This window comes from Ambystoma mexicanum, chromosome 5q, assembly GCF_040938575.1.
Source record: "Ambystoma mexicanum isolate Mex_15411 chromosome 5q, UKY_AmexF1_1, whole genome shotgun sequence".
NCBI lineage: Eukaryota > Metazoa > Chordata > Amphibia > Caudata > Ambystomatidae > Ambystoma > Ambystoma mexicanum.
The window spans coordinates 456,516,114-456,543,426 of NC_090933.1; positions in this window are offsets into that span (position 1 = coordinate 456,516,114).

Here is a 27,313-nt window from a genome sequence, read left to right on the forward strand (position 1 = left end):
CCTCCACCAGGCCCCCACTCATGTCTCCCACCACCCTCACCCCCCAGCCACCAGGGGCAGCCTCCACCAGGCCACCACTTATGTCTCCCTGCACCCCCACCCCCCAGCCACCAGGGGCAGCCTCCACCAGGCCCCCACCCATGTCTACCACCACCCCCACCCCCAGCAGTGCAGGGGCAGCCTCCACCAGGCCCCCACTCATGTCTCCCACCACCCCCACCACCCAGCCACCAGGGGCAGCCTCCACCAGGCCCCCACCCATGTCTACCACCACCCCACCCCCAGCAGTGCAGGGGCAGCCTCCACCAGGCCCCCACTCATGTCTCCCACCACCCCACCCCCCAGCAGTGCGGGGGCAGCCTCCACCAGGCCCCCACTCATGTCTCCCACCACCCCCCACCCCCCAGCAGTGCATGGGCAGCCTCCACCAGGCCCCCACTCATGTCTCCCACCACCCCCACCCCCCAGCCACCGGGGCAGCCTCCACCAGGCCCTGACTCATGTCTCCCACCACCCCCACCCCCCAGCCACCAGGGGCAGCCTCCACCACGCCCCCACTCATGTCTCCCATCCCCCCTTCCCCCCAGCCACCAGGGGCAGCCTCCATCAGGCCCCCACCCATGTCTACCACCACCCCCACCCCCCAGCCACCGGGGCAGCCTCCACCAGGCCCCGACTCATGTCTCCCACCACCCCCACCCCCCCAGCCACCAGGGGCAGCCTCCACCACGCCCCCACTCATGTCTCCCATCCCCCTTCCCCCCAGCCACCAGGGGCAGCCTCCATCAGGCCCCCACCCATGTCTGACCACCACCCCACCCCCCAGAAGTGCAGGGGCAGCCTCCACCAGGCCCCCACCCATGTCTCCCATCACCCCCACCCCCCAGGGGCAGCCTCCACCAGGCCCCCACTCATGTCTCCCATCACCCCCACCCCCCAGAAGTGCAGGGGCAGCCTCCACCAGGCCCCCACTCATGTCTCCCATCACCCCCACCCCCCAGCAGTGCAGGGGCAGCCTCCATCAGGCCCCCACCCATGTCTACCACCACCCCCACCCCCCAGCCACCGGGGCAGCCTCCACCAGGCCCCGACTCATGTCTCCCACCACCCCCACCCCCCCAGCCACCAGGGGCAGCCTCCACCACGCCCCCACTCATGTCTCCCATCCCCCCTTCCCCCCAGCCACCAGGGGCAGCCTCCATCAGGCCCCCACCCATGTCTGACCACCACCCCACCCCCCAGAAGTGCAGGGGCAGCCTCCACCAGGCCCCCACCCATGTCTCCCATCACCCCCACCCCCCAGGGGCAGCCTCCACCAGGCCCCCACTCATGTCTCCCATCACCCCCACCCCCCAGAAGTGCAGGGGCAGCCTCCACCAGGCCCCCACTCATGTCTCCCATCACCCCCACCCCCCAGCAGTGCAGGGGCAGCCTCCACCAGGCCCCCACTCATGTCTCCCACCACCCCCACCCCCCAGCCACCAGGGGCAGCCTCCACCAGGCCCCCACTCATGTCCCCCAGCCAACATGTCACCACAATGTAGATCCCTGGCCCTTATGGTCAGCCTCCAAATGCCAAACACCCACCCGAGTATTGTATCCACCCACTTAGAAATGGCAAAAACATGATAGAAGCCTAATTGCAAGTTTGGAAATGAACACATGTCCCTCACATACACCCAATGAGTGTCAGTGTATGTCAAAACCCATATCATGAAATGCATGAAACCAATGAGATGATACTACACATTGAACTTTGAATAAAAAATATGTATTAAAAGCAACATATATTGAATCAAAAATAAACAAACAATAATAGATTTTTTTTTTTAAAAAAACAGCAGGTCCGTGAAATAATGCAAAACCACAAATCATAATGCAAAGGAAAGGTGTCCAAAGTCACAGTCCACAACAGTAAATCCAATGGAAAATCAAAATCGAAAACCATTGCTCCATGGCGAAATCATAATAAAAATTGAAACTCCAAAAGTCAACTATGTACAGATAAACAATCCAGGGTCCATGATCCCAACCGAAGAAATGAAACCTATCTAATAACACTACCTAAAAAAAAAAATATATACAAAAATGTGGCCCATTGTCCAAAAGGTCCAAAAAAAATGCTAAACCAAAGGAAACCTAACACTAACTATAGAACTATTTACAAGGGCAGCGGGCTAGTCCGACGGCTCACTTCGGGATGTTCCGGGCCAGGGCATCATCGAACTCCTGCTCAATGTCCCGGAGGCGATTCTCCTCCATGGCCCCGAGGGTCCGCAGGGCCGTCCACATGTTCCCCCCAAACTCCCTGCGGATTGCCTCGAGTCACTCGGCACGCCTCAGGGCCCTCCGCATGGAGTTCTCCGCCCTGACCATCGTGAGCCGTGCCTCTTCCCCCCGCTGCCGCTCCGCATCTATGACGTGGCCCAAATGCTGCCACACGGAAGACACTTCCCGTCCTGGGTCCTCCTGCCCTCCGGCCGATGCCTGCCCCTCTGATGTGGAAGGCCCCGAGCCATCATGGCTCCCACCACGTTGCTGCTGCTGCGCCTCTGCCCGTGCACTGCCTTCCTGCTGCCTGCACATCCTCCGCTGGCTGGGGTGCAGTCGTTGATGTGGCCACCCCTGCTGGACGTCCGACTCCCGACTGTGGCAGGGATGCCTCCTCCACCAGCCTGGCCACACCATCAGAGGCAGCTCCACAGGGCACCCAGGTGACTGATGGGTGGGAAGATGGCACGGAGGACGACTGGCGCATAGGGGGTTCAGTTGAGGAGGGGGTCGTAGCAAGCCCCATCAAACGGAGGAATCCGGCCTGGGTGACCTGTCCCAGTAGGCCGACGCGGTCAACGAGCCATTCGAGATGACGTGCAGTCTCCTCATGAAAAGACTGCAGGTCACCTCGCATGGCCCGTTGACGCAACGCCACACCAGTCAGGACAGGCTCAACCCGGACCCGGATAGCCACGTCCGCAGGCAGAGGAAGGCCAGTTGTCGTGAGCTCATCCCCTGCCTGAAAACGGGTCTGGACGTAGGCATCCCTGCTGGTGCAAGATGATGCAGTGACAGGATCAGGGACAGGATTGCACACAGGCACCTCCGCGGCGACCTGTGCTGCCTCCTGTCCCTGGTCCTGCACTGCACCACTAGCACCAGTGGAATCCCCACCTCCAGACCCCGTCTCTGTTGCTTGCACGGCCTCCTCCTCCACCAAACCCCCCACCAACCTGGATGACTTCGTGCCATCTTCCCCCGTTGGGCCCTGTGGGGTCCCAGCTGCCAGTTCTGCTGCCGAGGAGTCCCACTCCGACCTCCGCCTCTTGGACCTCCCCCCGGCAGTTGCGGCCTGGGACGCAGCACCGGACTCCTCACTCCCCGACGAGATCACAACCTGGGAGGGGAGCCGGGCCTTGCGTCTCCGGCTGGCGGTGCGATCCCCGCCGCTGTGCTCCACAGCACCTTCTTCGCCCTCTTCATCAGTTGACGCTGCAGACAGGGAGAAATAAAACACAGGCATCAGGGCACTGTACAATGGACACATACACACATGACAGTTGCACATGAGTTGCATTGGCAAACCTCAGATATGGCATCACAATCGGCAACACACATGTCATTTCAACTTGCACACATGAGCCATACCACAGCCACATCGCAACTGCCAGCACCATCCATACACATACAACAGCATGAGCAGGCAAAGATGAGCTAGACATCACATGCAACACAGGGAGTGCACTACACATGCACGCACACCACCACACTTGCATGCATGTGTACACCTCAGCCAACTGTCGCAGTGTTCCGATGGGCATCCATGTCACATCTGCCAATCAGGCTTCCACATCACGCTGTCACATGCATCCATGTTGCATCACTGTTGCACCCTTGTCAAATACACACACATGCACATGTACACAGTGCTGATACATGAAGCTGAAAACAACATACACGCGTGACATCACGAACATGCAAGACTACACACACAAGCACCATCCATGTCTCACACATGACAGCCCTCGCATGTGTTAGCCTCACGGTCCTGTACACCCCCACCCATACTCGGCCCCATACAAACAGATGTGCAACCGGCACACTACTGGCACATCACCACACTCACAGCTTACAATCATGATGCATGTACACTTACCGCTCCACTCCAGACGGGTCTGCCTCTCAAGGACCTGGACGTGGAGCGCTGGGGATATGCGTTCCAGGACCCTCATCTGATCTTCCAACAAGTGGCCCCGGCGCCCCTTAGCATCCGCTGCCTTCAAGAGGCGCCGGGCCTTGTTCAGGGTCCTGGACCTGAAGTCCTCCCAGCGCTTCTTGACCTGTTGGAAGTCGCGGACTGCCACCCCCTCCGCGTTGATGGCAGTCACGATGTCCGTCCAGATCCGAGTCCGTCCTTCCTTGTCACCGCGCACACTTCCTTAGAGGGCATCATACTGCCCCAGGACTTGCTCCACCAGGACACCAACTTCCCTGGCACTGAAGCTGGTGCCCCTCTGCCTCTCTGGCCCGGGGTTGTCAGTGGTGCCAGATGTTGCAGTGCCCGACATGACAACCCCAGAGGCAGGAGTGGGTGGGCAACTGGGTCCTGGGGCTGGGCTATGGAGCGATGGAATCCCAGTCGGGAGTCTTCGGTTCCAGCAGGGGTGGTCACAGCAACAGCACCCCTGGCTGATGACCAGGCAGCAAATGGCAGGGCACGTGGGCAGCAGGCAGACAGGCAGCAGCAGATGGCAGGTGGGAGCGTGCTCGGGGCTCTGGGGGGCAGTAACTCGGCCTTGTGGGCAGGAGCGTGGTCTTCCGTGTGCTTACGCGTGGCCAGCTTGATACGGAGTGATTTGGCTTGTGAAAATCCTGCACGTCTGCGTGTAAATCGAGGAAAGGCCCTTAGCGCGTATGCACGTCAGCACGCATATGCAATTTCATTGGACCAAAGGCCCTTAGCGCGTAAGCGCGTCTGTGACGTGACGTGCGCGGGTGTTTCCCTCATTACACGTGATGACAGAGCACACGTAGATTTCCACGAATCGCGTGTGAAACTTCCTGCGCACCCCAGAAATACACGTACCCAGGCCAATCGCGTGTACTCTCACTTCCCTCCGATTACACGCGATGATACTCGGACGTGCAGTTTTACCACGTGTGCTCCCATATGCGATTTCATTGGCCCAAAGGCCACCATGCGCAGCTGTGACATCACGCGCATGGCCGTAGAGAATGGCACGTGTAAAAAAAAGAGATACTCGTCCGAGTGTCAAAGCGCGTAATTGGTGGAAATGGCCTCATCGCGTATGCGCTTCTGTGACGTGTGCATAAAAGGTACATGTAGAACGCCATTTCCTTGTACGTGCTTTTTGTGGAGAGCGAGTGGGTGAAATCTGTACTGTCGGTTCACACGCGATTTACTTCACTGCGTTTCCAGTTCATACTCCCTGTTACCTCTGACAGCTTTTTCTCTTTTCCTCTTTTTGCTGGGCCTGTTTCCTCAAACAGCGTTCCCTTCTACTGTTGTCCTGTCTCCTCAGACAGCATACAATTCTTCTTTTGGCGGGGGTGTTGCCAATGCGCACACGTGCATATTTTTCACGCTTTTGTTCCTGGCAGACGGTGAGTCGCGCACGTATTTAACATCTGTGCTTGCCCCGTGTGTTGCGTACCTCTTCAGAGGTCATTCTAGGCTGCGTGTGACACGCATACGTTCATTCTTGTGTTTCTGGGTGCCACAGCGTAGTGCAGGTTTATATTTCCACGCACGTGGTCTAGAAGGGGTTGCGTGCACCTTACTTCCCTTTTTTGGGGTGCCTGTGCGTTGCGTGACCCGTCATCTTTCCCCAGGGGTGACATACAGCCTTGCTAGAGCACTAGGGTACGATTACCATCTGGTACCCAACCCCTTTGACCCCCAATTGCCCAGGACAATAGTTCACATCGACTCCCATACGCACAATAACATCAGTGCCATGGCTGGGAGGCGACCAAGCTGTAAGGGTGGCAAAGGTGGCCGAGCCCCAAGTGGTGGCCATGGTGGATCCGGTAGGGGATGTGGCCGTGACTTGCAGGGTGCCCCTAGCCCTCCATGTGTGGAGGAGCAGTCAGGGACACCCATGCCCCCCCCTGGTTGAGGTTAACGTGGCTGACACCATCCATGCTCAGCCCTTGTTGGACCAGCCCACTGTGGAACCAGACCTGGCACAGGGTGACTCCATGGCTGACTTCCAGGTCAGCAGGTCTAGGCCACGTGCGCCGGTGAACGTTGGTGTCATCAGGCCATGTGGATCAGGGGCAGCTAGGTCATCTGCTGCCCCGCGTAGGCAGGCTGGGGAGGCTGCAGGGGCAGCTGCGGCTCCATCCACCCCACCTCTCACACACCCAGCCAGGACAGTGTCGGTCCAAGTCTATCATGCTGACATTGCCCCTGACACCATCACACTTGAGCTAATGCCTGCACCAACTCCCATGCTGAGTGTGCAATCCCACGCTCCTGCCCCTAGTGTCCAGAGCAGCGTAGGACACTCGGGATCCCCACCACCTTCCAAGCAGAAGAGGAAGAGTGCTCGTCCAGTAGAGGCTGATGCCCCAGACACAGCTACACAGTCCGGCCCGTCAAGGAAGCCCAGCTTCAATGAGGCCGAACTGAATGCACTTGTAGAGTATGTGTCCGCACATGACTGCGAAATGGTGATTGTTGCAGGATCCAAGACCACACCTGCACAACGTCAGGCACACTGGCAGACCATTGCGGACATCATAAGTGCCCTTGGAATCGTGAGGCGCACAGCTAATGAATGCTACAAGCGCTGGAATGACCTGAAGCACAGGGCAAAGAATAAGCTGGCCTCAAGTCATGCCGCAACTCTAGTGACTGGAGGTGGGTCTCCAGCAGACGACATAGAACTCACTCCACATGAGCAGGTTGCTGGGACCTACGTCACGGAGGAACAGATCCAAGGCGTGGGAGAACTGGCAGATTACGAGGCATTGTATGGTGAGTGCACATGCATGTGTGTGACATCCATGTGCATGGTGTGTGTGGGAGGGCTTCTGTTTGGGTGCCAGGTGAGGGAGTGTGTGCCTGAGTGGTTTGGGTCACCCATGTGCCTCTTCCTGTACATTCTTGGCACCAGCATTTGGGTATAGCAGCATCCCTTCTGCCAACATTAGACATCCAGCCCAACACCACGCCAGTTGCCCTTGGAGTGTCATCTTGCCACAACATTGTTGCTTATTTACCTCTGTTTATTCAGGCAGATTGTTTGCATACCACCACTTTTACTCAGGATTTCTCAGTCCTATTGTCACATGTCTGACATGGGTATGGTACAGTGGACTGGCTTAGTTTCCTGGACATGATTAGTTTAGACATGACCCTGTGCTATTGGACCATTTTGGACTGGCAGCTGCAGGTTAAACATTTGAACCATTTCAATGAAAAAATCAATTACATCAGCAAACTGGACTGAATGAACAATTGGTGACCTCCTCTCCCTCTTCACTTCATGGCTAGGGTACATGCCATCTGTGTGATGGCATGTGTATTTGACCTGCCAATCACTGGCCAATGTGTGATGCCACTGCTAGGCAGCATGCAGCAAATGTGTTCATCTTCCCTCTTGGTGTCATCAATGTGTGCCATCTGCCTCCCCTTCACACGCAGTGAGGCTGCATGCATGGGAGGGTTTTAGTCATGTGGGACATGTGTCAATCAAGTACTGTTTCTGTAGCCTCTCAGCCCTAATTGTGTGCCATAGTGCTAATGCCTGTTTCCATTTGTTTACTTTTATGTCTTTGCAGGGGATGACGCACTTGATACTGCTGGGGTTGTGGAGATGGTGCAGACCCTGGAGGGGTCTGAGGGCCGACCGACCACCAGTGAGGGACGTGGTGTGGTGGTGGGTGAGAACCCACAACTGCTTCAGGTCGTGCTCTCAAGGGGTGTCTCTGGCTGCACCTCCCCCGAGCTGTATTCAGGTGTCGATTCGGATGATGAGACCTATGTGCCGTCGCAGGTGAGTGTTCCTGGGAGGGATTCTGTTCTGTCCGACCCACCTGCACCAGGGTTAGAACCCTCAATGGGGATGTCAGTGTTGGCAGGTACGCCTTTGGTGGTTACGGATGCAGGGTCACACTCTGCGACATCTGATCCTGTTCCTGGGCCAGCAGATCAGAGGGGGAATGCAGTCCTGCAGCCTCAGGCAGTGCCGGCACAGCAAGGCGCAGTTCGCCTTGCCCCAGACAGGTGTGGTGCCCGCCAACGTGGTGGCCGTACGCCACCTGGCAATACCGCATGGGAGCAATCCATATACGGTATGTCAACGCAACAGGCAGCATCATCAGAGATGATGGCTCAGGCCATGGATAGGGTGGCCACTTCCATTGTCCCCCCCGAAAGGCTGATGGAACGACTACAGCAGGCAACCGACTCCATCTGCCAGTCACACAGGGAGGACATGTTGGCGTCCGACAGGGACAGGCGGGCGGCACTGGCGACTCTGCAGGAAGCGATTTCCATAGAGTCCCAGGGCCACAGGGAAGCCCTGAGGGTGGAACTCCTTCACCTCAGGACGACTCTTGTTGAGCTTGAGGCTTCAACAAACAGAAGGACAGAACAGCAGCTAGAGCATCTCACACGTACGCTCTCAGCTGAGATGCAGGCAACTAGGCGACTTATCCTCCAGAACGAGACCTACCACACCCGCATGCTTGCAGCCATGGAGGAACAGACTAGGGCTTTGCGTGGGCTGCCTCCCATAGTGCCACCACCTCCTGATGCAGCTGCAGAGGGTCAGGAGAGCGACAGCAGTGATACTCCCACAATAGGGTAGCCGTGTAGGCCATGAGCCCATGGAGGTGTTTTTTTTCTCGCAAGATCCACACACGTGGGTTTTGGTGTGCACCCTGTCCTCGGACCTCCTGGGTGGCCTCCCCCACCCCCCTAGGCTCATAGATGGCCATTTTTGATTTTTATTTTTCCTTGTGTGGCTCCCGTGTGTGGCTCCCGTGGGCATACGCTGCATTGTGGCTGGGCACATGCAGGCTTGTCATGAATTTGGTTCAGATGCTTGGGTTTTTGTGTCACACACCCCTCCTGCTTCCCGTTTCCATGGGCTTGCAAAGGGTGTGCCCAAGTGACATTGACATACATGGTGACATTGGACTCCCATGAGCTGTGTGGGCAGTCTGTAGTCAATACTGTGTATATATTCATAGTGCATATTGTTGTTGTATTGTACACTGCATGGTGTATTGATATGTGCCTCTGCATCCATCTCATCCTCCTAATTTGCAGGTCCATTCCTCATGTCTTAACAATGCGGTCCACCTTGGAACTGGAGTCCATGTTGTAAGCAGTGCACCTACACTCTTGCGTGGCGCTAACACTGTATACTTGGAAGTGTTCGGAGGGCTGGCATCATCAGGTAGTGAGGCTACCAAATTTTTAAGTCTGTAATGTCATGTTTAAGGTAGGTTGGAGGTTGTGTAGGTGATTGGTATTCTTGGTAAGTATTTGGTAATGTGTGTTGTAGGTCCTGCATTACTGTGAGCATTTCATGTGTGAGCATGTTTCCATTAGGGACACTGTAGCTGCTGACACTTGGGGCATGTTGTGGGGATTAATGTCTTTCCTCTCACATTGCATGACATGCCATGGTGTGTTGTGTGGCCGTGCCGTGGAGGGGTTGGGTGACATGGCACTGTTTTCATGTAGTATTTTGCGAGTGGGTATTCATTTCTGCAGCATGGAAGTGTGTCTTTTGATGACACTGCATTGGTGGTGTTTGTGTAGGTAGGGATGCACACATTGTGACACTTCCACATGAACAATCTCAGGCTGCTATGGTTCTGACAGTTGACTGTCCCTTTGTTCGTCTTAATTGTCAGGTCGAGTCATCATTGCTTATCAGATGGTATGTGCCAGGGCTGTGTGCACTCGACTGGGGTGTGATTTCTATGTGAAGTAATTAGCCACCAGCTGCGTACGGGCTGCCTCACACGGTGCCCTCTCCCCTCCCATGCGCAGCGGGCGTGCATGTGGTTGGGGATGTGGGGGCACCACCATGTCCACAGCCAGGCCCCGACGTGTTGCAACATTGTGCAGGACACATGCTGCCACTATGATCCTGCACACTACTGTGGGCGCATATAACAGCTGCCCGCCAGAACGGTCAAGGGAGCGAAAGCGTGACTTGAGCACTCCGAATGTGCGCTCCACTATGCCCCGGGTTGCAATATGGGCTGTGTTGTATCTTACCTCTGGAGGCGTGATGGGGTTCCGAATTGGCGTCATCATGTGGGTGCTCAGAGGGTAGACACTGTCCCCTGGTGAGGAGGTGATGGGTATCATTAGTGGGGTAGTGACATAAATCTGCATCTGACATGCATGCATTTTCAGTGGCATTCATACTCAGCAAGCAGCCATGTATCGCCATGCCACCCAGCTTCTAGGTCCCGGCTTAGGGTAGACATTTGGTAAATGAAGCTGTCGTGGGTGGACCCTGGATAGTTGGCATATACTGAGGTAATGTTTCCCTTAGCATTACATACTACCTGCACGTTGATGGAATGCCAGTGCTTGCGGTTCCTATAGATGTGCTCAGATGCCCTGGGGGGACGTAGTGCCACATGGGTGCAGTGAATGGCACCTAGCTCTTTTGGGAATTGTGCCACACCGTAGAAATCGAGGGTGGCAGCCTGCCTTTCTGCAGGTGTCCTGGGCAGGTATATGTGCCTACGGACTGATGGGAGTGCAGTGATGATGTTCAAGACCTGGTGTAGGCAGCGTGACTGCGTGGCCTGTGACACCCCACCCACTATGGCACTTGTCCGCTGAAATGATCCTGTGGCCAAGAAGTGCAGTACATTGAGGACCTTCTCCAGTGGGCTGAGTGCTTGGGAGCACAGGGTGGGTGATGTGAGGTCATCCTCCCACTCACTGACCAGGTCCAGTATTATGTGTGGTGGAAACCTGTACCTCCCATACACCTGGTCATCAGGCATCCCAAAAAGGCTGGTTCTGGGAGTGAAAATTCTGGCCCTCACTATCCTCCTCCTCCTCCTTTGGTAACCCACGGCCACTGCTGCTAGGAATGGTATATTCATCCTGGCGTATGAGCTTGTTTGTTGTTTGCGCGCACTTTTATGCTGCGCGGGTCGACGTACGCCTGCTTCATGCTGGCGTACGTGTTTCAGGATTGGACCATTTATTTTTTGGCACGTCGTAGGCGAATGTGTGAATCTTCCCGCCCACCCCAGGAATACACGTACCCCACTCTCACAGGCCCAGTCGCGTGTGGAAGTTCACGCGCATCCTGAAGTACACGTACCCAGGCCAATCGCGTGTGGAACTTCCCGCGCACCCCGAAGTACACGTACCCAGGCCAATTGCGTATGGAACCTCCCGCGCACCCGTAGTACACGTACCCAGGCCAATCGCGTGTGGAACCTCCCGTGCACCCCGTAGTACACGTACCCAGGCCAATCGCGTGTGGAACTTCCCACGCACCCCGAAGTACACGTACCCAGGCCAATTGCGTGTGGAACCTCCGCACACCCCGTAGTACATGTACCCAGGCCAATCGCGTGTGGAACTTCCCGCGCACCCCGAAGTACACGTACCCAGGCCAATCGGGTGTGGAACTTCCCACGCACCCCATAGTACACGTTACCAGGCCAATCACGTGTGGAACTTCCCGCGCACCCCGAAGTACACGTACCCAGGCAAATCGCACGGCTGGGGGGTGGGGGTGATGGGAGACATGGGTGGGGGCCTGGTGGAGGCTGCCCCTGGTGGCTGGGGGGTGGGGGTGGGGGTGGGGGTGGTGGTAGACATGGGTGGGGGCCTGGTGGAGGCTGCCCTGGTGGCTGGGGGGTGGGGGTGGTGGTAGACATGGGTGCGAGCCTGCTGGAGGCTGCCCCTGCACTGCTAGGGGGTGGGGGTGATGGTAGACATGAGTTGGACATGAGTGGGGGCCTGGTGGAGACTGCCCCTGCACTGCTGGGGGGTGGGGGTGATGGGAGACATGAGTGGGGGCCTGGTGGAGGCTTCCCCTGGTGGCTGGGGGGTGGGGGTGGTGGTAGACATGGGTGGGGGCCTGGTGGAGGCTGCCCCTGCACTGCTGGGGGCTGGGGGTGATGGGAGACATGAGTGGGGCTAGGTGGAGGTGCCCCTGGTGGCTGGGGGGTGGGGGTGGTGGTAGACATGGGTGGGGGCCTGGTGGGTGGAGGCTGCCCCTGCACTGCTGGGGGGTGGGGGTGATGGGAGACATGAGTGGGGGCCTGGTGGAGGCTGCCCCTGGTGGCTGGGGAGTGGGGGTGGTGGTAGACATGGGTGGGGGCCTGGTGGAGGCTGCCCCTGGTGGCTGGGGGCTGGGGGTGATGGGAGACATGAGTGGGGGCCTGGTGGAGGCTGCCCCTGCACTGCTGGGGTTTGGGGGTGATGGGAGACATGAGTGGGGGCCTGGTGGAGGCTGCCCATGGTGGCTGGGGGATGGGGTGCAGGGGGACATGTGTGGGAGCCTGGTGGAGGCTGCCCCTGCACTGCTGGGGGGTGGGGGTGATGGGAGACATGAGTGGGGGCCTGGTGGAGGCTGCCCCTGGTGGCTGGGGGATGGGGGTGGTGGTAGACATGGGTGGGGGCCTGGTGGAGGCTGCCCCTGGTGGCTGAGGGGTGGGGGTGGTGGTAGACATGGGTGGGGGCCTGGTGGAGGCTGCCCCTGGTGGCTGGGGGGTGGGGGTGGTGGTAGACATGGGTGGGGGCCTGGTGGAGGCTGCCCCTGCACTGCTGGGGGGTGGGGGTGATGGGAGACATGAGTGGGGGCCTGGTGGAGGCTTCCCCTGGTGGATGGGGGGTGGGGGTGCAGGGGGACATGAGTGGGAGCCTGGTGGAGGCTGCCCCTGCACTGCTTGGGGGGTGGGGGTGATGGGAGACATGAGTTGGACATGAGTGGGGGCCTGGTGGAGGCTGCCCCTGCACTGCTGGGGGGTGGGGGTGCAGGGAGACATGAGTGGGGGCCTGGTGGAGGCTGGCCCTGCACTGCTGGGGGGTGGGGGTGATGGGAGACATGAGTGGGGGCCTGGTGGAGGCTGCCCCTGGTGGCTGTGGGGTGGTGGTGCAGGGGGACATGTGTGGGAGCCTGGTGGAGGCTGCCCCTGCACTGCTGGGAGGTGGGGGTGATGGGAGACATGAGTGGGGGCCTGGTGGAGGCTGCCCCTGGTGGCTGGGGGGTGGTGGTGGTGGTAGACATGGGAGGGGGCCTGTTGGAAGCTGCCCCTGGTGGCTGGGGGGTGGGGGTGGTTGTAGACATGGGTGGGGGCCTGGTGGAGGCTGCCCCTGGTGGCTGGGGGGTGGGGGTGGTGGTAGACATGGGTGGGGGCCTGGTGGAGGCTGCCCCTGCACTGCTGAGGGGTGTGGGTGATGGGAGACATGAGTGGGGGCCTTGTGGAGGGTGCCCCTGCACTGCTGGGGGGTCGGGGTGTTGGGAGACATGAGTGGGGGCCTGGTGGAGGGTGCCCCTGGTGGCTGGGGGAGTGGGGGTGATGGGAGACATGAGTGGGGGCCTGGTGGAGGGTGCCCCTGGTGGATGGGGGTGGGGGTGATGGTAGACATGAGTGGGGGCCTGGTGGAGGGTGCCCCTGGTGGCTGTGGGGTGGGGGTGGTGGGAGACATGAGTTGGACATGAGTGGGGGCCTGGTGGAGGCTGCCCCTGCACTGCTGGGGGTTGGGGGTGGTGGGAGACATGAGTGGGGGCCTGGTGGAGGGTGCCCCTGGTGGCTGGGGGTGGTGGGAGACATGAGTTGGACATAAGTGGGGGCCTGGTGGAGGCTGCCCCTGCACCGCTCGGGGGTGGGGGTGGTGGTAGACATGGGTGGGGGCCTGGTGGAGGCTGCCCCTGCACTGCTGGGGGGTGGGGGTGATGGGAGACATGAGTGGGGGCCTGGTGGAGGCTGCCCCTGCACTGCTGGGGGGTGGGGGTGATGGGAGACATGAGTGGGGGCCTGGTGGAGGCTGCCCCTGTTGGCTGGGGGGTGGGGATGCAGGGGGACATATGTGGGAGCCTGGTGGAGGCTGCCCCTGCACTGCTGGGGGGTGGGGGTGATGGGAGACATGAGTGGGGGCCTGGTGGAGGCTGCCCCTGGTGGCTGGGGGGTGGGGGTGGTGGTAGACATGGGTGGGGGCCTGGTGGAGGCTGCCCCTGCACTGCTGGGGGGTGGGGGTGATGGGAGACATGAGTGGGGGCCTGATGGAGGCTGCCCCTGGTGGCTGGGGGGTGGGGTGGTGGTAGACATGGGTGGGGGCCTGGTGGAGGCTGCCCCTGGTGGCTGGGGGGTGGGGGTGATGGGAGACATGAGTGGGGGCCTGGTGGAGGCTGCCCCTGCACTGCTGGGGGGAGGGGTGATGGGAGACATGAGTGGGGGCCTGGTGGAGGCTACCCCTGGTGGCTGGGGGGTGGGGGTGCAGGGGGACATGTGTGGGAGCCTGGTGAAGGCTGCCCCTGCACTGCTGGGGGGTGGGGGTGATGGGAGACATGAGTGGGGGCCTGTTGGAGGCTGCCCCTGGTGGCTGGGGGGTGGGGGTGGTGGTAGACATGGGTGGGTGCCTGGTGGAGGCTGCCTCTGGTGGCTGGGGGGTGGGGGTGGTTGTAGACATGGGTGGGGGCCTGGTGGAGGCTGCCCCTGGTGGCTGGGGGGTGGGGGTGGTGGTAGACATGGGTGGGGGCCTGGTGGAGGCTGCCCCTGCACTGCTGAGGGGTGTGGGTGATGGGAGACATGAGTGGGGGCCTTGTGGAGGGTGCCCCTGCACTGCTGGGGGGTCGGGGTGTTGGGAGACATGAGTGGGGGCCTGGTGGAGGGTGCCCCTGGTGGCTGGGGGAGTGGGGGTGATGGGAGACATGAGTGGGGGCCTGGTGGAGGGTGCCCCTGGTGGATGGGGGTGGGGGTGATGGTAGACATGAGTGGGGGCCTGGTGGAGGGTGCCCCTGGTGGCTGGGGGGTGGGGGTGGTGGGAGACATGAGTTGGACATGAGTGGGGGCCTGGTGGAGGCTGCCTCTGCACTGCTGGGGTTTGGGGGTGGTGGGAGACATGAGTGGGGGCCTGGTGGAGGGTGCCCCTGGTGGCTGGGGGTGGTGGGAGACATGAGTTGGACATAAGTGGGGGCCTGGTGGAGGCTGCCCCTGCACCGCTCGGGGGTGGGAGTGGTGGTAGACATGGGTGGGGGCCTGGTGGAGGCTGCCCCTGCACTGCTGGGGGGTGGGGGTGATGGGAGACATGAGTGGGGGCCTGGTGGAGGCTGCCCCTGCACTGCTGGGGGGTGGGGGTGATGGGAGACATGAGTGGGGGCCTGGTGGAGGCTGCCCCTGTTAGCTGGGGGGTGGGGGTGCAGGGGGACATATGTGGGAGCCTGGTGGAGGCTGCCCCTGCACAGCTGGGGGGTGGGGGTGATGGGAGACATGAGTGGGGGCCTGGTGGAGGCTGCCCCTGGTGGCTGGGGGGTGGGGGGGGTGGTAGACATGGGTGGGGGCCTGGTGGAGGCTGCCCCTGCACTGCTGGGGGGTGGGGGTGATGGGAGACATGAGTGGGGGCCTGGTGGAGGCTGCCCCTGGTGGCTGGGGGGTGGGGTGGTGGTAGACATGGGTGGGGGCCTGGTGGAGGCTGCCCCTGGTGGCTGGGGGGTGGGGGTGATGCGAGACATGAGTGGGGGCCTGGTGGAGGCTGCCCCTGCACTGCTGGGGGGTGGGGTGATGGGAGACATGAGTGGGGGCCTGGTGGAGGCTACCCCTGGTGGCTGGGGGGTGGGGGTGCAGGGGGACATGTGTGGGAGCCTGGTGAAGGCTGCCCCTGCACTGCTGGGGGGTGGGGGTGATGGGAGACATGAGTGGGGGCCTGTTGGAGGCTGCCCCTGGTGGCTGGGGGGTGGGGGTGGTGGTAGACATGGGTGGGTGCCTGGTGGAGGCTGCCCCTGGTGGCTGGGGGGTGGGGGTGGTGGTAGACATGGGTGGGGGCCTGGTGGAGGCTGCCCCTGGTGGCTGGGGGGTGGGGGTAGTGGTAGACATGGGTGGGGGCCTGGTGGAGGCTGCCCCTGCACTGCTGGGGTGTGGGGTGATGGGAGACATGAGTGGGGGCCTGGTGGAGGCTGCCCCTGGTGGCTGGGGGGTGGGTGTGGTGGTAGACATGGGTGGGGGCCTGGTGGAGGCTGCCACTGCACTGCTGGGGGGTGGGGGTGATGGGAGACATGAGTGGGGGCCTGGTGGAGGCTGCCCCTGGTGGCTGGGGGGTGGGGGTGGTGGTAGACATGGGTGTGGGCCTGGTGGAGGCTGCCCCTGGTGGCTGGGGGGTGGGGGTGATGGGAGACATGAGTGGGGGCCTGGTGGAGGCTGCCCCTGCACTGCTGGGGGGTGGGGGTGATGGAAGACATGAGTGGGGGCTTGGTGGAGGCTGCCCCTGGTGGCTGGGGGGTGGGGGTGCAGGGGGACATGTGTGGAAGCCTGGTGGAGGCTGCCCCTGCACTGCTGGGGGTTGGGGGTGATGGGAGACATGAGTGGGGGCCTGGTGGAGGCTGCCCCTGGTGGCTGAGGGGTGGGGGTGGGTGGTAGACATGGGTGGGGGCCTGGTGGAGGCTGCCCCTGGTGGCTGGGGGGGGGTGGTGGTAGACATGGGTGGGGGCCTGGTGGAGGCTGCCCCTGGTGGCTAGGGGGTGGGGGTGGTGTTAGACATGGGTGGGGGCCTAGTGGAGGCTGCCCCTGCACTGCTGGGGGGTGGGGGTGATGGGAGACATGAGTGGGGGCATGGTGGAGGCTGCCCCTGGCGGCTGGAGGGTGGGGGTGCAGGGGGACATGTGTGGGAGCCTGGTGGAGGCTGCCCCTGCACTGTTGGGGGGTGGGGGTGATGGGAGACATGAGTGGGGGCCTGGTGGAGGCTGCCCCTGCACTGCTGGGGGGTAGGGTGCAGGGGGACATGGGTGTGAGCCTGGTGGAGGCTGGCCCTGCACTGCTGGGGGTGGGGTTGATGGGAGACATGAGTGGGGGCCTGGTGGAGGCTGCCTCTGCACTACTGGGGGGTGGGGGTGATGGGAGACATGTGTTGGTGATCAGTAGTGCAAGGTGACATGTGGGTTGGCTGGTGGGCATGGCCATGGTGGATGGGTTGCCTGTGGGACATGAGCAGGGGTGAAGGGTAGTACCCTGTGTTGTGGGCTGCCTGCAGGGGCCGTGGAGGGTGTAGAGGGAATACCTGGGAGGACCCACATGGCCAAATCACGTGTAGCATTCCCCGGCACCACCGAAATACACGTACCCTGCTGAAATCGCGTGTGAATCTTCCCACGCACCTCGGAATACACAAACCCAGGCCAATCGCGTGTGGAACTTCCCGCGCACCCCGAAGTAAACGTACCCAGGCCAATCGCGTGTGGAACTTCCCGCGCACCCCGAAGTACACGTACCCAGGCCAATCATGTGTGGCACTTCCCGCGCACCCAGGAACACGCGCACACGCTATTTTTCACACAGCGGGTGTCCGTGTTTGTCGGTGCCCCTTTGCACCTCATTTGTCTTAGAGGGCCACTGTGTGGCCCATTCATCATGGCTGTATATGGGTGCTTTTTGTTAGCGCACATTTTGGCGCACATTTTTTTCAGTCACGGGGGCGCTACCGCCTTCTTTCTTGTGGCGTACTTGTTTGGCCCTGTGCACGTCTTTGACCTTGCACTGGTTTGCCCTATTCGATTCCATGAATACGGGTTGTAGGCGAGAATATGGGCGTTCCGCGCACTTGCCTCCTGTACTTCCCCCGTGACGCCCATATTTTCACGTGTTGTTCCCCATTCCGATTGTTACGCCCCGTGTTCCGCCTACTTTTGTGATGTGCTGTTGGATGACCTTTGCGCCGGCGTGCGCGGCGCACATTTTTAGCGCACATCCAATGTTTTTCTCGCGGACGGACTTCCATGAATCGATGTGCACTGGTTTCCCTGCGATTTTCGCACTTGCACTGCGATTTTCGCACTTTTACTGCGATTCGCACGTTTTGGCACCTCTGCGCGGGAATTTTCGGCGCACATTATTTCCATGAATCAACCCCCTAGTGTACAAATGGCCATGCACGTCAATGTGTAACATTCCCAAAAAAATGTTCAAGTCTTCACACCAATTCCTCAATCAATATGTGAAAAGCAAAGACAAAATCAAAATTAAACTACTGCAAAATATGGATGCTTGTCCAATATGCAAGTACACAGGACTACAAGGACATTCCTTGGCCTGCATTACAGGACCTACTTGCAAAACACCCTTCCATGATATCAAAAGGATATCAACACATCATGCAAGTATTAGAAATCTAGTTTATAAACTGTACTATGCTAAAAGTCCTGCTTTAGTACTAGCCAATTTAAATAACATTCTTCTACATGGTACAGCAAAAGACCTCCTAGAAGAAATCGACTATTTCCAGACAAAATATTTTGGAAGTGAAACCCACTTACAAGATGAATTAGCTGTCAACCAACTTCGTAAGAATTCTGCACATGGCAACCTTTCACTACAGACATACAAAAAAGAAATACTAACATTTGAAAGTACTTCAGCTGAAGTACCAAACTAAGGGTGTGTATGTTGCCGCAGAACTTTATATAAAAGTAGCACAAAAACTATAGACCTATCATACGAAACAGAAGACAATGAAGATTCTAATGGTTTGAATTAGCTCTCTACCTTATAGCAGAAAACAAATACGAAATAACTGACCCCATAATACTTTGCAGTTACTGCACTACAAAACTTGACAACAACCAAACTCCTTCACGTGCTATCACAAATAACTTGGAATTGTATCCACTACCAAAACCCCTTCAACAGCTTAATTTATATGAGAGCATCATAATTCAAACAGTGCACCCATTTCAAGCAATAAAAAGCCTTCAACCAAAAACTGCAAAATTACCTCCCTCTGAATTAGTGAAAGGTATTTGTGGAAAAGTAGTGTATTTACCATTAGATCTAAAAGAAAATGTGCACACTCTCCGAGTGCAACGTCCAATGCAGCAATCTTTAATTATCTTGGTAAATGGAGTACCTACAAAAGACAAAAAAATTTGGCAACAACTGGTAGATTTACATAAAGTTAGAGAAGCCCTACAATATCTTAAAGAGAACAATGAATATTACAAAGAAGTTAATATTGAAGAAAACTTGCAAGATACAAGTGAAATAATTGAACAGACACAAGAAGCTGGTCAATTTGAGCTCCTAGATCCTGCTACAATATCAAACACTTTAGACCATTATACAATTCATCCATTGCACTCTAATGACACCATAGAAGATGCACTGGAAACGTACCAAATGCGTCAAACAAAAGGATCACCAATCAGCATATGGGAAAAAAGTATAGAATCACGTGCTTTTCCTCTACTCTTTCCTACTGGCAAAGGAGGAAGATACAATGATAGACCTATTCAAATATCAGCATCAGAATATCGCTCATTACGAATGTATTCTGAAGAGCCCAGATTTCTGCAAAATGTGGAATACATATTCCACCTACTCTTTGAAAGTGAACTAGCAACTTTATGTTACGCAGTTGCACACATATTAAAATCAGGATCACACTTTCAAAATATGACAGCTACACAATTATTACAAAAAGTTCAACAAAAAGATGAGGTTTTACAAGCAAATCTTACAAATCTATTAGCAAATATGCGTGCTACTAAAGAGTACTGGTTTCGACGTCATGGAGATGTACGTTGTATGATCAGAAACCTTGGCCCACCCACTTGGTTTGTTACATTAAGTTGCGCAGAATATGCATGGGAAGATTTACATGCTTTCCTACGCATATCAAACGAAAACAAAACAAACATAGATATACTAACACCTGGAGAACTTTGTTCACAGGATCCTGTTAATGTTTCACGATATTTTCACCATCGCTTCATTGCTATGCTACATTTTATTTGTAACAAAACTGTTCCTCCCCTTGGAGAAGTGCAACACTTCTTTTGGAGAAAAGAATACCAAGCCAGAGGAGCACCACATATCCACATGCTTTTATGGAATAAAGATGCTCCTAAATTTGGTCAAGACAGTGATGCCACTGTTTTACAGTTTATTGAAAAATATGTCACTTGTGAAATTCCATCAGAATCCACAAATAGTGATCTTCATGCAAATATTTTACAATTCCAAAGACACAAATGTGGCAAATATTGTCGTCGCAAATACAAAAACAAACGGAAATACTACACCAAATGCCGATTTGGTTTCCCTAGACAAGTCACAAATACAGGTTAAGTGAACAACCTCATGTCTTCAGTTAGTGTTAAAGGTAAGTCACCTAAAAATACATATTGCATAAAAAGAAAAGGAGAAGAAAAATATATCAATGATTACAATGCAATCATTGCCTACTTATGGAATGCAAACATAGACGTGCAGTACATTGCAGACAATTCTACTGCAGTTGCACGATATGTCACAGCATACCTAACCAAATCAGAAAAGACAGAGCTCCAAGACCTCTGGAATTACCTGTCATCAGATAAAATAGTGTCTCAGAAATTATACAGCTTGGGCATAAAAATGCTGTCTCATAGAGAATGTGGATCCTATGAAGCAGCTGATCGATTAACTGGTACTGCATTCTATGGTAAATCTGCAAATATAGTATGGCTAAGTCGTGGTCCAGCTAAATCTAGAAAAAGAGTTCTAAAATCATACGAAGATTTAGAAACAATAGCCAAACATGATCCCAACATCCAAGAGAATTTAAAAAACAATTTATTGGACACATACTACCCAAACAGGAGTACCACTTTGGAAACCATGAGTCTATACGACATAGCCCAAAACTACACATACAAAAATAATATAAAACCTGATGAACAAAACCGTAAATACAAAGTGACAAACTGTGAAGGCAGCTTAGTAAAACTCACCAAACCAAATTTAATTAATCATATCAAATTGTCATTAAAGACTCCTCAACATAAAGAAGTATATTACATGTCCCTGCTACATTTCTTTAAACCATCTAGAAAAGAAGAAAAAATACTAGATAACTATGACTCATATGAAGACGCTTGCAGAGCAAATGAAAGCAGTATAACTGATGTAAACTTTGCACAGTACAAAACAATGTTGCACAATGAACAGCAACACGAAGAAGAACTCCAGGCCCAACTAGATAAGGACACTCCTGACAGTAGCCAACCATCTGTCACAGGAAGCCAAGAACCACTGGGAGACCCACTAATAACAAATGAGGCAGAATTAGCTATGATAGAAGTACAAAACACCATGTGTCAGTATGAAGATAAAGAAGACTTAACTATAGTAGAATCAAAGCTAAACAATGAGCAACGTAGAATTTTTCAAGAAGTAACAAAAGAAATTGCACATGGTGTACAACATGAAAACAAAGAATGCACCTGTCAAAATAACAAACCTATACTATTGTATGTCAGTGGTGAAGCTGGTTCTGGCAAAACATTCCTAATCAAAATCATCAGTAAGTTCCATCAACAATTCACAAACAACAAACTGTCAGCTATTGTCACTGCCCCCACAGGTTTAGCTGCCTAAAACATAGGGGTGTCACTTTACACCTATTACTACTCCTGCCAGTAGAACACCAAAACAAATTAGATTATTACAAACTTTCTGCTGAATCTGCAATGGAACTGCGCAGAGTATTAAAACAAATGAAAATGCTACTAATAGATGAAGTGAGCATGGTGTCCAACCTAATGTTGGCTTTGATTCACCTCAGATTACAGGAAGTACTCAAAACAAACTATGAAGAGCTCTTTGTAGGAAAACAGATTATTGATTTCGGAGATCTTCTTCAATTGACACCTGTAAAATTTGAGCCTATTTTTAAAACATTGGGACAACAACTTGGTCGTAAAACTGTTGGCAGCATTGGAAATGTCATCCTTTGGCAACATTTCCAATACAGAGAATTAACACAAAACATGCGCTAATCTGCAGATCTCACTTATGCCAACATCTTAAAAAGTATCAGAGTTGGTATACTTTCTAGAGAAGCAGAAGCAATATTGAAAACCCGGCAAATTCATGCACTTTATGGTGATAATACATGTGCTACAGATGTTATGGAACAATTAGCCCACAACAATGTCAATTGTATGGCCTTAATGCCAACTCTTGCAAGCTGTTTCAAGTTCAATGAAATCATGTTAAGTAAAGAAATGCAACCAACAATAGAAATCAGCGCCACAGACAAACTAGATGTACATGGAATGACACTGCCCATGTGTGACCAAGCCACAGCAAGACTAAACAGTTTAGAAAAATCAATCTCAAACACAGCAGGCTTGGAAAAGATATTAAAATTATTCTTAAATTGCAGAGACGTAGACCAAGGACTAGTTAATGGAGCACTGGGTACAGTTGTTGGCTTTCAAACATACCCACGTGACAACAAAATTCAGTTTGTCAATATTCTCTTTGACAAACTTTCAGAAGTTAAAAGAATAGGACGCTCAACAGCTCGATTCCTTCTCTTCAAAGACATGTAGGTACGCAGAGAACAATTTTCTCTAACTCTTGCATATGCAGTCACCATTCATAAATCACAAGGTCTTACCTTAGACAAAGCAATGATAGGCAATGCTAGACATTAGTAACACAGTCTTTAAAGAAAACATGAGCTACGTAGCACTATCACGCTTACGTAAACTTGACGGTCTATTTCTAATCAACTTTGATGCAAGTAAAATAAACGCTGATATTCCTTGCATTTTAGAATACAATAGACTTCATTCACTATACACCCCCATCTACAAACATATCCTGTTCCACAAAAAGGAAAATGTTTTAAAAGAAAACTAAATCAAACAGAAATGCAACAGGATGTCACTGCAAATCCTCCAAAAAGAGTAAAAGAAACTAAAACTTCATCAAGTACCACAATCAAAAAAGAATCAATTAGGGAAAGTAAACCAGGTACTTCTTCAAAGAAGGAAGACAAACTCCAAAAAAAGCAGTCAGATACAGAACTACATGGTCCATTTAAACTCTCAAATATAGTTGGTGTAAGTTGCTACGCAAATGTAGCAATGAATATTCTATTTCAATTACCACCAATTGTTGAGAACATTTACTTACACATTGCAGACCCATTGTGTTTGCAAATGTTAGTACTTCACAGAAATGCAGCAAACAATCCTGACAACACGTATAGTGTTTATGGAATAAGACAACAATTGGACTACTGTGCTGGAATGGTGAAATTCACTATAAACTCACAGGAAGATCCACAAGAATTTCTAATGTACTTACTACAAGTACTGGAAAACAGAAACATACCTATAAATGAAATCTTCCACATTTCATACATGTGGAAACATACATGCACTCTCTGCAACAATGTGACACAAGAACAAATCCCCAATGAGCGCTTTGTGTATATATCAATGCCTAATTGTGAATCTGTTCCATTTCAGCAACTTGTACAAAATGCAAACCATGGTAGATTATGTTCCACCTGCAATTCAGATAATCGCTCCATGTTAGTAATACAAACACATAGTAAATACGTAATACTAATGCTTCTACGTTAAAATGCAGATGGTACCAAAAACAACTGCAAGCTGACTGGATTCACACATGGTCACATATCACTTGGTAGGAAAACCTTCACAACAATAGGTATCATCTACCATGCAGGAGCCACAACCAACTCAGGACACTACACTGCATATATAAAATAGAAATGTGGATGGTTTGAATGTAATGATAGTACCATTACTCTAAAGCAGAGATTACCAGAAAATCTTACAAACGCTTATTTAATGCTCTTAAAACCAAAATTTGATAACTAAACTGTACTTAAACCTTAAGTACAAATGTAGTAAAAAAATATAAACTGTCACAATATTCCAAAAGCTATCTAACTGCCCAAAGATGCTACAACAACTAAACAGATAAATTAGGACTACTCAAATAAATCACAAAATAGACAGTTAGAATACGCCAATTGGTATCTAACTGTCCCAAAATTTAGAAATATTCAAACAGATAAATCAATACCACGAAATTATATAAAAAAATAAACAGTTATAATACACCTACTGGTATCTAACTGCTCCAAAACTGTACAATATCCAAACAAATACCTAATGTCTTACTGCTCCCAAAAACTGGAACAATCCAACGTATAAAGCATTAGCCAGAAACAACAAGTAAACACTGAAAACAAACAAACGAATAAACTGTACCATAACAGAAAAAGTTTTTTTTTTAATCCAACATGGATTTTTTTTCTCCCACAGACCCAATGATTTTAGCAACAAACACAGAAGCTGAGCAAATTGCACAGTACTCTCGTTTGTCATCGACTAAATATGAGGGTAAAAAAAAAAGAAAAAATGTTGATTGTACAATGTAATAACTCTTTATAAAATACTAATACTAACATGCTATTTTCTTTTATCACAGAAATGAACAAGAAAAACATGGACTCCCGTTACTAAACCAAATAGTAAGTATAACATCATAAATACAACCATCGCAGCATATCACACCAATACTGGCTTATAACATTGTTCCTTATAAATTTGTTTTTGACCCAAAGTTATAAGCCACTCTGAGTGTGATATGCTGCGGTGCTTCTGGCCGGGGCATACACTCTTGTGTGCATGGCATATGACTGTGATATGCTGCAGAGCTTCTGGCCAGGACATAGACTCTTGGGTGCATGGCATATGACTATGTCACACCCATAGATTCAAGCATTGCAACCATTTTAATGTCCGCGGACACAAGGAAGTTCCTAGAACACATTAAACTTGCCAGAGGACAATACGGACAGCGTCCTCATGACACCCCCATTTTATTTGTGTACGAACATTTCAGGACTCCGCGACTGTTCTTAGAACACTTTCAGCTTGCCAACGAACAATACAGACAACGTCTCCAGGACACCCCCTGCAAAAATTCCAACACCCCATGAGTGTTCTTAGCCACTATGAGTGTGATATGCTGCTATACTTGTGGCCAGGGCATAGACTCTTGGGTGCATGGCATATGACTGTGATATGCAGTGGTGGTTGTGGCCATGCCATAGAGTGTTGGGTACATGGCCAAATGGCCATGCACCCAACATTCTATACCCTGGCCACAACCACTGCAGCATATCACACCCATAGATTCAAGCATTGCAACCATTTTAATGTCCTCGGACACAAGGAAGGTCCTAGAACAAATTCAACTTGCCAGAGGACAATACGGACAGCGTCCTCAAGACACCCCCATTTTCTTTGTGTACGAACATTTCAGGACACCGCGAGTGTTCTTAGAACACTTTCAGCTTGCCAACGAACAATACAGACAACGTCTCCAGGACACCCCCTGCAAAAATTCCAACACCCCATGAGTGTTCTTAGCCACTATGAGTGTGATATGCTGCTATACTTGTGGCCAGGGCATAGACTCTTGGGTGCATGGCATATGACTGTGATATGCAGTGGTGGTTGTGGCCATGACATAGAGTGTTGGGTACATGGCCAAATGGCCATGCACCCAACATTCTATACCCTGGCCACAACCACTGCAGCATATCACACCCATAGATTCAACCATTGCAACCATTTTAATGTCCTCGGACACAAGGAAGGTCCTAGAACACATTCAACTTGCCAGAGGACAATACGGACAGCGTCCTCAAGACACCCCCATTTTCTTTGTGTACGAACATTTCAGGACACCGCGAGTGTTCTTAGAACACTTTCAGCTTGCCAATGAACAACGAACAATACACACAACATCTCCAGGACACCCCCTGCTAACATTCCAAGACCACACAAGTGTACTTAGAACACTTTCAACTTCACACCGAATCCATTCTGTTTATTTACGAACATTCCAGAACAGCCGTGTTGTCCGCAGACAAATCGAACACAACAAAAGCGTCTAGCACATAAAAAAATACAACATTGAACCTATCTCATACTCCCCCACCCTCCCCAAACACTCTTACACACCAACACACGCCACTAAATACCATTTTTAATTCAAGTTTCACCGCGCTGTCCGAGGTCGGCGGCGAATGCAAGATGGCGGGCGCCACAGAAAATCTGACGTGCATCACGCACCACACCGCCCAATCAGCAAACATGTTGCATGTCCGCGGACATGACGCAAGCCCATGGGCCAATCGGGGTGCTGTCCGCGGAGCGAACACAGATATCACTAATTTTTTTGCCTTACATTTTGGTCATTTTTTAAAAAACTACTGAACGGATTTACACCAAATTTGCAAAAGCACGCTTTCTGGACCAAGCTGCCGCTCCTGCCGCCAATTTGGTGTAAATCCGTCCAGTGGTTCGGGCTGTAGCCGTGCGCAAAGTTTTTTTCCCATTATGTCTATGGGAAAAAACAAAAGTTTTGGGACCCCTCCCTCTAACTTTGCCCCCCCTGGACCAAACCTCTCCAAACTTAGCAGTGAAACAAATTGTACTGTGCTTTTTTAATTGTTGGCTGATGCCTAATAAAACTGGAAACTATATGTACTCGATGTTGCATTGATCCTGGGCTTTTTTTCATTGAAGGGAAGTGTTTGTAACCAGCGTTCCCCACACTGCTTTGAGTGCTATCCCCTCCGGGAGAAATGGAATCACTTTCTCCTTTTTCAAATATATATATATATTGGCGGCACCGCCTGCCATCTATTCACTACGTATGGCCAGCCTTCATGATTACTTAATCCACTTGCGTTGAAACATATGTACAGTTATAAAGCAACTTATATTTTCTTCAGTGTTCTTCGTACGTGCAATTTTCATTTTGCATATAAACTGTCACCTGATTCTTTATCTTGTCATCAGTTTCTATACGATCTATGCATTCTTTTCTTTGATCATCCTTCTCCATGCATCCCTCACATTTCTTGTGAGGTCACCATCCTGTTGCATTCACCGCTTCACACTTCTTCAGGGACCTCTCCTAAGAGGCTGTCATCTCTCTAGGGGTCCATCTTATAGGGCCTTCTCAATGGATACCTTGTTTTTCGAAGACCTTTCGCGGTATCGGGATCATTATCGGCGTTGTGCATTTCGCAATTTCCGGCTTCCAACGTATAGGCAGAATAGGGGCAGGATTTCCGGTAGAGGCATTTGGCTCCTCCTCTACAAAACGAACACATCCTTAAAAATACTTAAAATTGTATTTTGCAAAATACTTACTTTCCACTAAACACATTGTGCGACCAATTAACGTCCACAGTAAGCTTATTTAGGACAGATGAAACATACCTGATGCTTTCAAAAGATACCAGTTAGCCTTC